Genomic DNA, 14,332 nt, shown 5'->3' with positions numbered 1-14,332 from the left:
GATGCACGGTGTCTCTACAAGATCAAATCCAGATTCCACACTGTGGTACCCGAGACTCTTTGTGATCCGGCCCCCGACACCCTCATGCACATATTCTAAAACTTTGCTTTTCTCCGAACACCCCGTGTTCTCTGGGACCTCCACTCCTTGGCACACACCGTTTCTTTGGTTTGGAATGTCCCTCCTCACCAATCCCTTTTCAACGACCTCTCCTGTGCAGATGTCTAACTCCCTAACTCCTTCCCCCATCTCTCCTTGCAGATAAGCTGTAAGTACCTATCGTCCCCATCAGCACGAATTATACTACACACCAAAACCAGAAAGTCTATGGAACTAAAATATTTTTGGTAACTCATTTGATGGCAAAACAGAATTGAACTTTTAGATTTATAATCTCACTTTATTCCCCTTCGTGTGAATATCCATTCATTTTGTCGCAGAAATATTAATGGGTTTCATTACAGAGTGAAGCCTCAGACCCCACTGGTGGTGTTATGTAGCATGCAGCTTATGCACCTGTGACCCATCCCCAAAATGGCTACTGCAATATTTCTCATTCCACAAGTTCTAGAACTTTCACTACTCATCGAGAGGTGAGGTCTATTTCCTTTCCCCCGTGAAACTGGGAGTGACTTTATGACTGCCTTGACGAACAAAAGCAGCTCAATGACACTGCTTTTTTATGACTTTTCCATGACTTCCAAGGCAAAGTCATAAAAGGTGATATGCTCGTTTTCCTTTCTCTCTCAAAATGCTTGCCCTGGAAACCCAGTCACCGTGTTGTGAGGAAGCCCGGCCACACGGCGAGGCCATTTGTAGGTGTTCTGGTCCACAGCCCCAGCTGAGGTCTCAACCACCAGCCGGCATCGACCGCCATGCACATGAGTGAGTGATGCCTTCAGGTGGTGCCTGCCCTCAGCCTTCAGGCACCTCGACTGTTGGCCAAGTGGGGCAAAGACAAGCTGGTGCTGCCAAGCCCTGCCCCAAACCCAGATTCATAAGAAAAATTAATGTTTTTGTTGTTTCAAGGCTCTAAGCTTTGGGGTAATTGTTCTGCAGCCATAGTAACTAGCATTCTTGCAAAAATGTGAAATAGTCTAAATACCAAAACCCATCAAAGGTTTCAGATATGTATACTCTAATTGTGCATTTGCGTATCAATTTTTCAATGGAATTAGAAGTTCTTCGTGAACAATAACTAAGTCTTTTCATCCTGGTATTTGCAGAGCCAGTGTTTAAAATTGGATGGGTCCTCAAGGCCTGTCTATTGTATTAATGTTGAATGGATGGGTGAATAAATAAGTAAATAAAGTAATGTCAAATAAATGGTTATTTTGAACTAGTTTTTAGGGGACTATACTTTCATTCAACTCAATCCATTGCTCAAAAATCACTTAGCATGACTTATCTTTATAATTATTTTCAGTTGATGAAAATATTATTTAAAGTTTCATTAATTTTGCTATCTTGTTTTTTAGCCCAAAGTATTATCTGCTGTGATTACATACTTTATCCATCAAAATATGTTCCAAATTACCCTTGGCTGCTTCTAAAAGTCAAATGCATCTTTTAGGATGAAGACTTCCCATCACTGAGGATTGCCAAAATAATTTGACATAAACTCTGAACGTAACTGTAAAACAGAAGACCCCATGTTATTGCAGAAGGCAATGTTCAAATGCAACGCAATGATGCATAGATGCAAATATTTCAGCATCCGTGGTGATAACTTTAGAAGAAAGATTTTCATTAATTTGGAGTATACGTTCCACTTCGCATGACAAAAATGTTTGTCTCGTGGTCACACGTCACGTCACCCATATATTTAACTACATAAGGGAAAAGGGAAGAAAGGAGGTAAAAAAAAAAATAATCATGTCATTAAGACATGCATAGATAATGTCTATTTTTCAGTGTCCCTGTTGGGAATAACTCTTTTAGCTCCTCCCAGGGAATGTTACAATGACGGAATGAACGAGGCACACGTTTTACAGTTCTGCTGCCCAGCGCTTGGTCGGGATCTAATGGGTGCTCGCCACCCTGCTTTTCCTCCTTCCTCACCCTTGTGCAGATGGCCTAGCTAGGTGGTGTGTAGGTGTGTCTCAGGAGAATACACATTCAGAGGAAACATTGCTGTGACAGCAAAAAAGTCATTGGATAAATATAAATATCAACCACACAGTGTCTCAAAATAAAAAAATAAAAATAAAAATAAATGCCAAAAGGGAACAAATCTTACAACCCACAGCAAAACTTCTTGAAAATTGTTTTCTTTCTCCCCTCCGATGTCTCACTGGGCCCAGAGGGAACACCGCCTCCAGGCCCCCTTCTTTCTCCTCACTTCCCTCCAAAAACCCCCTCTCTCCCTGCCTCTCATCGGCCCCGCTCCACACACACACACACGCCACCTTGTTCCTTTTCTGCCCTGCCTCTCTCATCTTCTGAATCCATTCCTTTCTCATCCTGCTGCTTTCTGAGATCAATCAGACTGGCCTTGGCTGCATTTAACTCTCTCTCTCTCCCATTAACCGCACACGCAATCCTGGGGCCGGGAACACAGGGCAGGTAAAGGCAGAATTCTCCCGTTTGAGGTGAGTAGGGGAAGAAAGAGGCTGCAAATCCTCAACTATTAATTTTTTTCTCGTCATACCCACATCTTACGAGCCGAATTGCATTTCATGAAACGGTAGTGGTATGATGGGCAATCTTAACCAGATACCCTGCTAGGACCTCATGAGGTAGAGCACAGCCTGGCTATAGATTCCAGGTGAACAGCTCAGGGACCACGTATCACTGATACATACTGCTGCAGCCCTGCTGGGATCTGGGTAAATTGGTATTGATTCAAATAGACAGGTAAAGTTCCACGAGGAGCTATCTCACTCCTGGGGTCCCCCTCCTTTTACCTGGTACCTCAGCACTACTTTTCTAGGTCTAAAAGGGAGTTTAAAGTCCCAGAAATAGCCAAGAACCTGGCAATCAAAGTCTACCATCCCTTCCTGTGTCCCCAGCCCCTCCGCCTCTCTCTGGACTCTGAACCCTGGTGAAGTTCTGGGGATCAAAGGGTAGAGAAGCTGCAGCAGCAGAAATTCCCATTTATGATAGGGTCACCTAATAAAATACAGGACATTCAGTTAATTTCAACTAAAGAACAAATCATTTCTTAGCTTGTCCTTAAAGAGTCTACGGAAACTCTCTCGTCAGCACACCCTGCATAACAGAGCCCAAAGTCTCTACTCAGTCCTTGGAAAGGGGAGTTGGGCATTTCAAAGCAGAGTGCTTGTAGGGATGTTTAAAAGTCTGAAGAAAGCCTGCTTTGCTAGATTAAGAAAACATATACCATAATAAAATGTGCTATAATAAAAGATACTATAATAAAATGTAACTAGACTACCTGGAAAGCTTAAAGAGGGATGAGGGTAGGCATCAGCCAAAGTGCTCAAAAAAAAAAAGAAAAAGAAAAAGAAAAAGAATTCACAGGAATGTAAAGTAGAGCATAAGGAATATATAGTCAATAACATTGTAATAACTATGTATGGTACTAGGTGGGTACTCGACTTAACACGGTGACCACTTTTTAAGGTCATAAATGTCTACTCACTATGTTGTACACCAGAAACCGAGATAAGATTGTATGTCAACTATAATTTTAAAATTAATGAATTAATTTTAAAAATTCATGATTCTTTTTCTTGAAAGACACTAACACAGATTGAGTACCAAAGAGAAAATTTGAAGTGATAAATACACTCCGATCTGGTTAATTCTCACTTTCTTATCTTCAATCCCAATCATTCTAACAAAAAAAGAAAAAAAAGAATCTCGCCCTAATTCTTCAAAGACTGAAACTATTGCAGTGTCACTTCATAGTGCTAAATCATTATTTTGAAAGCAAATATGGAATGTATTACATTTTGTTATACGAGCATAAACTATTCTAGTTAAATTAGTAAAAATTATTAGAAGTGTATAGACGTATCTACATAGTATTAATTACTAATAATCAAATTATGAAACCAGAAGAATCACCAAATCACCTAAGTTTCATAGCAGATATCCAACTTGTTTTCTTTTGCTGTTTTTAAAAACTACATTACCCCCCATAAGATATAGAACTTGTCAAAGCATTTTCGAGCAAAGGTTCAAGGGTTGCACTATAAAGGTTTCTGCAGATGTGTCTACGGCCATGCCACCCTGAACGAGCCTGATCTCGTCTGATCTCGTCTGATCTCGGAAGCTAAGCAGGGTTGGGCTTGGTTAGTACTTGTATGGGAGACCACCTAGGAAGACCAGGTGCTGTAGGCGATATATACATATATACATATATACATACATACATACATACATAAAATAATGAAGGATTCTGCTGCAGATGTGTCTACGGCCATGCCACCCTGAACGAGCCTGATCTCGTCTGATCTCGTCTGATCTCGGAAGCTAAGCAGGGTTGGGCTTGGTTAGTACTTGTATGGGAGACCACCTAGGAAGACCAGGTGCTGTAGGCGATATATACATATATACATACATACATACATACATACATACATAAAATAACGAAGGATTCTGAAGATGAAAAGAAAAGACCCTCTGGCCTCAGGATGGACGGGGCGTGTGCTGGTTCATGGGCAGCAGCCACCACCACCACGGGGGGCGAGGAGTACTGAGAGACCTCCTGTGCCCAGGGCTATTCCCTGTTGCCCGAATGGTAGGGGAACTCCAGGGAGGTTGGGTCACTGATGAGATTCAGCCCCAGGGGAGGCAGAGCTGCTTCGAGAGCAGAGCGGGGATATGGGGATAGGCATTTAGAGCGTGCCCGAGGACTGGAACAGGACCAGGCTTCGGACCGAAGGCCCAGGCAGTCCCAGATCAGCCTGTCCTGCTTACACCTCCTCTGAAAGAGTCCAAATATTATTCCCCACCTTGAACTCTCAGCTTGAAAGGAATGCTATTCTGCTGAAACGTGACATCAGAGGTGTGATGGTTAGCGGTATGCATCCACTCGATGGGCCACGGGCGCCCACATTAAACGTTCCTTCTGGACGCGTCTGCAGGGCGTTTCCAGATGGCGTTAGCAGATACAATGCTAGGACCTCATGAGGTACAGCACGGCCTGGCTATAGATTCCAGATGAGGTCTGCAGCTGGGTCAGTGGATCTGGGAGATGGCCCTCCCTGGGGTGGGCAGGCATCACCAATCCACCGAGGACCCGAACAGAACAAAAAAGCAGAGAAAGGAATGCACCCCCTTTGCTTCCTACCTGTCTGCTTGAGCAAGGACTTCGGTCTTCTGTCCTTGGACTGGGACTTATGCCATCGGCTCCCTCAGTTCCCAGGCCTTCAGACTCAGGATTATGGCACTGGTCTTCCTGGGTCTCCAGCTCCACGCTCAGCTCATGGGACTTCCCAGCCTGGACCACGTGAGCCGGTTCCCCAGATCTCTATCTGTATGTACATCTATGTGTACGTCTGTATCTAAATCTCTCCCATTGATTCTGTTTCTCTGGAGAACCCTAACACAAGAGTGAAAACAAGTCCATTAAAAAAACACCATAGATGGAAATGAACTTGGACTTACCAACCTGACAACATGCTCCTGCACATCCCTTCTCCCCACATCCCTTCTCCCCACATATTTTAGAAGCGACGGCCCGTGCAAAGACAGCAGCTTGTCCCCAGTTTAGCAGCTAACCAAACTGCATGCTCACTGAAGGCAGAAGTCTCTCAGAGATGTGTAGTTCCCACAGGGCCTAAAACCTAGAAGCAAGTGCTTTGCACATAGGTAGCAATTTCAGTGAACTAATGAAGGCCATCTCCAAATTACATGCTGACATTTAACAACACTAATGAGTATCACATTATTGACTTCGAAAAAGAAAACTGAATCACACAGACACCACCCTGCCGTTACAGTTCTCCTAGACGCCTTTAGAATGAGACTAAAACACAGATCAGGCAAGTGTGGGGCAGACTGCAGTCTCCAGGCCATCAGTTGGGCCCCCTTCACCAGCATTAAATTAGCCATGAGAAAATGAATAAAAGTCTCATCAGCATATTATACACATTGGCTAACAGAATAAATAAAACCATTTTGACAAAATCCGTCTCCCTTTTCTAAAGACTTGTTCATTTGATCTTTATCTCAAACCTTCCTTGACATAATTAACCAAAGGTTGAAAACGAAAGATATGAGACATGCAAAGCCTATTAGATTATCTAGTCTACATTTAGGCCACATGTGCTATTACATGTTCCCTGCAGAAATATTTTCTAGAACTCTGTCTAATTCTTTTCCAGTAGACTGCCTCTAATGCTTTCGTCTTTTTCTGAGGAGCTTGTCCCAGTTAGGCACATCTTAGACACCTGACAATTTTTCTGAAACTTCTATTTCAATATGTCATATTTAAATTTTGCCCCATTACTCCTACTTAGCCCCTTTTCTCATCACCATATTGTATACTTTTCATATTCCTTTTCAGGCATAATTTAACCATGCTTCACACATTAACTTGAGTAGACAGTATATGGTATAAATTGCAGAAAACAGCGATGTGTGAAGACATTCTGTGGTGAATAAATTAAAACATTAATTTCAGACATATCAAACTAACGCTTTTTAAATTCGTGGTTCCTACAATTTTCAGACCTGTTTCTAAAGTCTTTGAAATGGGGGAATTAAACGGAAAAGATTAGTTTAAAACCTCTACTTTTATTTCATAGGTTGGAGATCAGCCATTGCCATGAATATTTAAAAGAAGAATTTTTGAAAGAGAATTTAACACAGAGGGCCTCCTCTGACTTCAGATGTTGACATTCAGACATAGAGGTGGGAAAGACATAATCACCACCAATCCAGCAGGTAAGAGAGAATTAAGCCTATTGCCAATCCCGAAAGGACTTTCTCGCCCCCAAGTACATGTACGACGAATCTGAATTGACTGAAGAAGCAAACGTGTTTATAGAATGAAGGGAAGATTTAAAAAAGGAGAACCTAACTCAAATTTAACCGAAATTTTTATGCGAAAAGAAAAATATTCCCAGCACAGGCTCTCCTGGGATTCTCCGGTTTCTGGTTTCCACAGGAATATACATGGAACTGGCACCATTACACACACAACCACACACACACACACACACAACCACACACACACACACACACAACCACACACACACACACTCTCTCTCGTTTTTTAAGTAGTGAGACTTGAGAAAAAGAATCAAGTTTATCCTCATACCCAGTTTTATTTTTCTCCGTAGTATTGATCATTTATACCATACTTTCATTTATTTCATTTATTGCCTCTCTCTCCCAGCCCCCCCACCTAGAATCTAAGCTCCATGAGGATGGAAATGTTGTTTCGTTTTGTCTTGTTCACTTCAGTATCCCCAGGGCCTAGAAGAGTGCCTGACCCATAGTAGCAGTTAATAAACATTGATGGAATGAATTCATTTATTTGGCCCTGTTATCTCTGCTTAAGGAACCAAACAGAAGGATATGCATACTTCTCTGTTAAAATTGTCCCCAAATTGTCCGAGATCGTGCCACTAGGAAGCAATCAAGCTGGGCTTCAAATGCAAGAGCTAGGATCTCCCTCCCCCCAAATTTCGCTCTACTATTGGAAATTCTTTAAATTCCCAAAGGAGGCTTTGAGATAGTATTAATCCTTAAAATATAAACTAGAAAACATCTCTGTCTGACTAATTAGAGGTGCTAAAGATGAATCCCCACGAGGGCTGAGGTAGAGTCTCAATTGTCTCGGTCTCAGCTCATGACAGAGGCCTGGTATTAAGCAATAAATGAGGGCTGATGGGAAGAGCTGCCCTCGACTGTGCTAGCCACACAGGTCTAAGCACCTACTTACACTAACTCATTCACTTTTTACAATAATTCTATATGGGAGTACAATTACTATTCTCAGTTTCCAGATGAAGAACATAAGGCATAAGAGAATAAATAACTGACGGTTATCAATGTGTTGTCTCTTGCAGGCAAACCCAACTCTCTTTGCCTTGTTTTGTGAGCTGGAGCCGGTGGGACGTTAGGCTGTGTCAACAGAGGGCACCAGAGGGACACTGCATGGCTGCGGCCCTAGGAAGACCCTCCCTTACGGGCTCAGACCCTCCACACTCTTTATTCAGTGTGGGAGCCCAGAGGCCAGCTGCACCGCGGGCCACGTTTTCCTCACAGGTAGCTGTTTCTGCAGACCAGCTCCGGCCCCACCTCCTGGGAGGTCTTTTGTTCCCATGTTCCTGTGGTAGCCACAGCTTCTCTGAAGAGGACTGAACCTCAGGCTTGAGGGAGAGGCGGTGGTCCTTAGTTCCTTTATTTTGCCCCATCCCTCAGCCAAGAGGTAGAGGTCGCACCTTGTGTACCCCTTAGATGCCTTTACTCCTTCTAGCAACTAACCCTTTCTACTAGTTTACAATTCTTTATATTAGATTGTCCCTGGATATAGTGCTGGGAGGGGTCTGTATTCTATCAGTCCCCAAATTGCCCAAGATCGTGCCACTAGGAAGCAATCAAGCTGGGCTTCAAATGCAAGAAGTCTGATACCAGAGGACACACTCCAGACTGTGATGCCACGCTGTCTGGGACAAAATCCAGGCTAACTTCCCCTATGGCCTGGACACCTCTACTGGCACAGGAAGTGTTTACTTCCCTAGGAGTTTCATTCAATGGCAAAAATGAGAATTGTGGTACCTGGGTAAGATGTTCAATTTCATCTTCTCAAGAATGGTATGGACTAATATCACACAATTTTAAATCTTAATATTTCAAATCACTTTCACATGTAGGATTTCACCCAAACAACTTTGTATAGTTGAGAAGGCACACATGATTCTTCCTATAAAGAAGCTGAGGCCGCAGATATTAAAATTTTGCATGAGAAGTTAAACTCATTTCCCAACTCCCAGCCAGAACTTTGTCTATATCATTGTCTTGCCTTGAGGTTTAATTACTCCGGAGTCGATTTGACTAGAAGACTGAAAAATAGATGCCCAAAAGATCCACGTCCTGGCCCTTGGCACCTGTGAATATGATCTATATGGGAAAAGAGTCATTGCAGCTGTGATTAAATTAAGGATCTTGAGATGAGGAGATTATCCTGGATAATTGAGATGGGACCTAAATGCCATCACAGCAGTTGTTATAAGAGAGAAGCGAGGGAGACTTTACACACAGAGAGAAGGGGTGCTGTAGAGAGAAGGGGTGTCGTGAAGACAAGGGCAGAGATTGGAGCGATGCAGCCGCAAGCCAACGAATGTCTGCAGCTTCCGGCAGCTAGCAGAGGCAAAGTGCAGAAAGAGGCAAGGAACAAATGCTTCTCTAGAGCCTCTGGAGGGAGCACGGCTTTGCTGCCACCTCGATTTTGGCCCAGTGATACTGATTTCTGATCTCTCGTCTTCAGAACTATGAGAGAATAAGTACATGATTTTAAGGCACCTTTGTGGTAATTGGTTCTAGCAGCCTCAGGAAACTAATACACTGACAAATTCAAGTTTAAAAGAAAAGTATGCAGATAGAAAATAACTTGCCTAACACGACATAAAAAGATCTATAAACCCGGCTGCATAAAAATTCAGAAGGACGTTGAGAATGAAAACACAAGCTACAGACTGGAAGAAGACATTTACAGTATAAATATCTTACAAAGGACCTGTATCCAGAATATAGAAAGAACTCCTTCGAATTAATAAAAAAAATCAACAACTCGAAAAAATTTTAATGGGCAAAATACTTGAATAGGCTTATTACTAAAAGGATGTCCAAATGACAATAAGCATATGAAAATGTGCTTAACATTATCAGCCAATTGGGGAACGCAAATTAAAATCCCAATGAGAAAATGATATATCACTACACCCCTGATGACACCAAGTGTTGGTGAAGATATAGAATAGCTAGAACTCTCATACACTGCTGGTGGGAGCGTCAATTGGTATAACTTAGGAAAACTATTTGACAGTCTGCTAAAGCTAAACGTATGTATGTGCTAAAATCCAGATAGTCCACTCATGAATAGATACACATGATTAAGTATGCTTATGTCCATCAAAAGACATGAACTAAAATGCCCAAGAAAACCCATCGACAGCAGAATGGATAAAAAACTGTGGCACATATCTGTAATGAAATAACAGACAGCAATGAAAAAGAACAAACTACTGCCACACCTAACAACATGAACGAATCTTGCAGACGTAATATTAAGCAAAAGAAGTCTGACACAGAACAGTACACACTGTATGATTCCATTTACATGAAGTTCAAGAATGGGCAAAACCAAGTCGCAGTGGCAGAGGTTACAACTGTGGTTTCCTTGGGGGGTCATATGCTGGAAGGAAGCATGGGAGAGGCTGCTGGTGTGCTGGAAAGGGTCTGTATCTTAACCCAGGGGGAAGGGACTTACACGGATGTATACAAAAGTAAAAGAAACTGAGCTGTACACTTAAGATTTTTGTTCTTTACTGTATACAAGTTAGATGTTAATAAAAAAAGGACACTAAAAATGGATGTTAAGGATAGAAAGGTATTAAGGTTAATGCATCACCTTTAGGATAGTGAGGAAATCAGCATCCCAGTTGAGTTTTACTAAAAAATGGTCTTATGAAAACTAATTTCCTCATTTGTAAGACTGGAATATTAATAGCTACCAACCTCATATCGCGATTAATATGTGGATAATGTATAAATATCCTTGTTTCAATAAGAGGACCCCCACATGAATATAAGGTAATATTATTTGTGGGGTGTTCCAAGAACTCTTTTTCACTTAAATAATCTCGTATACAGAGGGGAGAGGGGAGGGGGGAGGGAGGAAGTAAACAGGATAAAAGGGGTCAGATATGTGATGACAGAAAGAAATCTAACGATGGGAGGTGAACACACAATGTAAATATATATATATGTATATATATATACGTGCATGTGTGTCTTAATGTTAAAATGTACAGCTGAACCATTGAATTTCATTAACCAATGTCACTATAAAAAATAAATAAAATATTGCAATTAAAAAAAACTCGTAAATACTACTTTCTTTCTTTTAAACAAGTCGTTAAAACCCATAAAGTAAATGAAAGTGGAAACTTGAGTCAGGACAGCATCAAATCGATATATTGGGGGTTAAACTAGCACTGCCTATCCTTTCCATGACCCTTCTGATGGGCAATTGTCATAAAACTGAGAAGTTAATATTTATACTTACTAAATCTTTCTGAAGGTGTCCAGAAGCTACTTAGTGACAGGATTTTCAATTCTAGAGACTCCAATAAAAGATTTATAAACAGCCTTGAACCCAATAATACCATACAGCTTATCTCTTTCTTTTTGAGGGCTATTGGTAAAACAATTAAACAATAATCTGGTTGTTGTCATATCTATCTACATAGTTCAAATCATAGAGTCCTTCTAAACCTGAGCTGTCCAATATGGTAGCCAGCAGGCACATGTGAGCACTCGAAATTCAGCTGATCTGAATTGATTTGTCCTGTAAGTGTAAAATACACACCATTTTCAAAACTTTCTCCCCCTAAAAAGTAAAATATCTCATTAATATTTTTATACTGATTACATGTCAAAATGATAATATGTTAAACATACTGGGTTAAGTAACATATATTATTAAAATGAATTTAACCTATTTATTTTTACTCTTTTTTAATACGGCTAATAGAAAACTTTAAATTCCATATATGGCTTGGATTATATTTCTATTGGACAGCAAAGCTCTAAATAAAGGTGGAAATTTTTATAATGCTATTCCTTTCAAGACAGAGTTTTCAGAAAGAGAGTTTTAAGAATTAGGGTTAAGATTACTTAATGTTTTCTGGACAAATCTTTGTCTAAGATTAAAACCTTAATCTTTACGATCAACTGAGTTTTAGAATGGTCATGTGATGTTGGTCTACATGAAATCACAGAACATTTGACACATATATTGACATGAATATTTAATAACATGTAAACCTGCAGTTCTAAAACTTTCGAGGGCTTTGAACTATAGAGGCAGAGAAATGACCTTAGTTCATATACAGGACTTCTCGGGACACCCCAACACAAAAACTATATTCAATTAACCAAAAACAATACTGGTATAGACTGAATTATGCCCCGCCAAGTTCATGTGGAAGGCGTTAGCCCCAGTGTGATGGTATTTGGAAGTGGGGCCTGTGGGAGGTAATTAGGTTTAGATGAGGTTATGAGCATGGGACACCGATGATGGGGTTAGTGCCTTTGTAAGAAGAGTTCTCTCTTTCTCTCTGCCATGTAAGGACACTGTGAGAACGTGGCCATCTGCAAGCCAGGAAGAGAGCCCCCACCGGGAACTGACACTGTCAGAGCTTGATCTGAGATTTCTGGCCTTCGGGACGACGAGAAAATTAATTTCTATTGTTTAAGCCACCCAGTCTATTGTGTTTTGTTATGGCAGCTCGATCAACTAGTACAGATACCTACCACTTAAAGCAATCTCTTTTTACTATCACAATTAATTTTTAATAATTATGATTATATACAGTTTTGTTATATAAAGGCATGGTAATTTGCACGATATGGAGAAAAAATAAACATTTGCTGATTTTCTCTGTAAGTTAATAGGGCAGATCTGACCTCTAGCCTCAGGAGACCACCTGGCTCACAGACCTTCTTTGAAGAGTCAGGAAAAAGGGTCAAGGAAAAGGATTATTACTTTGAAATATTTTCTTAACTATATAAAAAATATTTTCTTCAGTAAGTGGAATTCATATTTCCACTTGAACTGAAAATGCAAAGTTGTTAACATCTCCCCTAGGGATCTGCTTCTTGGTATGGCACAATCTTTTCATCATAGTATAAGCAAAATAAAATCTCATTTTATGCTCTGAGGCATGAATGGTGCTAAATGTCCCTCAGTCAGTATAAAACTCGGCTTTGTGACTTTTGGAATAACATTTTAAGAAAACATTACAAAAAAAGAAAAGGAAAGGGTCCCAGCGTGAGGAACAAAATCATATCCTTTGTTTCTCTAGAAACATTCAAAACATCTTTGGGTTTTTAACTGCTTAGTTTTAAGAAACAAAGAGAAAGAGAATGGAGGAGAATCAAATAGGGTAGTTGATTTAATCCCTGTTATCACTTTAACCCCTTCTGCCACCTTTCAGGGCTCCAAGGGGTCGAAGAACTCCAAAAAGCTCTATACAAAATTTTGTTGCTCCTATACGTATTTTCTGGGGAAATGGCCCTGAGCTTTGAACATAATCTTGAAGAAGACAGTGACCAAAAAGGTTAATGACCTCTCGTTTAAGGGTTTGCTTTAGTGAACTGAACGAACAAGTCTCCTCTCACCTGGCCAGGTATAAGCAGCCTCCCCGCTTGCTGCTTACCACCTAAGACCTCAGGATGTGCACCAGGCCTCGCTTCCACTACTTGGTAGTAAACTTGTTTCTTGGTTTTGTTTCCCAGTGTGCATATGTCTATGCCAGTCACCTCCAATATCTCCCTTCCTCGAAGCTGTCCTACTCTGTACATCTCTGTTCAATAAAAGTGAACCCTGAGTGGCTGTCTTCTCATTTGAGGCCCACCAGAGAACCTATTCCATTCATCGACATACCCTTCCCTTATTCCTCTCTACTCTTTGGGGCCACTTGAATTTGCCACAGTACTAGATGGGTTGTTTGTCCCTTTACTCTCCGTATTTGGGTTTAGAAATGATCAGTTTGGGAGGGACTTTAAAGCAGGTCAGATCCTTTACTGCCATGCCCAGGTGTTATAAAAAATTCTTATCCATTCCCGCCCTAAAGATGTGAGGAAAAATGGGGTGCTCTTAACTACCCAGACAAGAATATTATATAAAAGTAATAAAAGCTTTCTGTTGACGTCAATTATGTTGGCACTACTACATCAAGTGGCAGAGTCCTCTGCACCTGCCTGGCCATGTCTTCCCTAAGAGTCAGCAGAACGGTCAAGCACCCACTAACGTTGCACCCCTTACCCGTCCACCTTCTCCAAGCCCCCCACATTCCAAGTTCTCTCCTTGAATATATCTCTGCATCTCCCTACAACCCTCCTTGGATCGGGGTAAAGAATTAAGAGTCACTTTCTACACTCTTCTCGCCACTAAATTCTAAACCCTCTTCGTTTCCTTGAAGAGCACACAGGAGTAAGTTTGGGGGTATTTGTTTTTTCTAAAACTTGCCTAAAACCAGTGACTCTGGCCCTTGGACATCCTGGACCTCAAGGCGAAGGGGGGACTGGTCAGGAGGGTCCGCGACACCCAGGACTATTTATAACAAGGTCCGCCCCAGGGAGCGGCGGCCGGAGGCGGGTGAGCCGCGGCGCCGGGACTCCCTGACCC

The 14,332-nt window shown here is 41.4% G+C and overlaps 2 pseudogenes; both read left to right on the top strand.

Moving 5' to 3' along the window:
• Positions 1-4,176: 4,176 nt before the first annotated feature.
• LOC112475759 lies at positions 4,177-4,305 on the top strand (annotated as a pseudogene).
• Positions 4,306-4,376: 71 nt separating this feature from the next.
• LOC112475757 lies at positions 4,377-4,505 on the top strand (annotated as a pseudogene).
• The last annotated feature ends 9,827 nt before the right edge of the window (positions 4,506-14,332 follow it).

Source organism: Pteropus alecto, unplaced genomic scaffold, assembly GCF_000325575.1.
Source record: "Pteropus alecto unplaced genomic scaffold, ASM32557v1 scaffold11, whole genome shotgun sequence".
Taxonomy (NCBI): domain Eukaryota; kingdom Metazoa; phylum Chordata; class Mammalia; order Chiroptera; family Pteropodidae; genus Pteropus; species Pteropus alecto.
The sequence above is the reverse complement of the archived record's forward strand: the minus strand, read 5'-3'. Positions and strand labels throughout refer to the sequence as shown.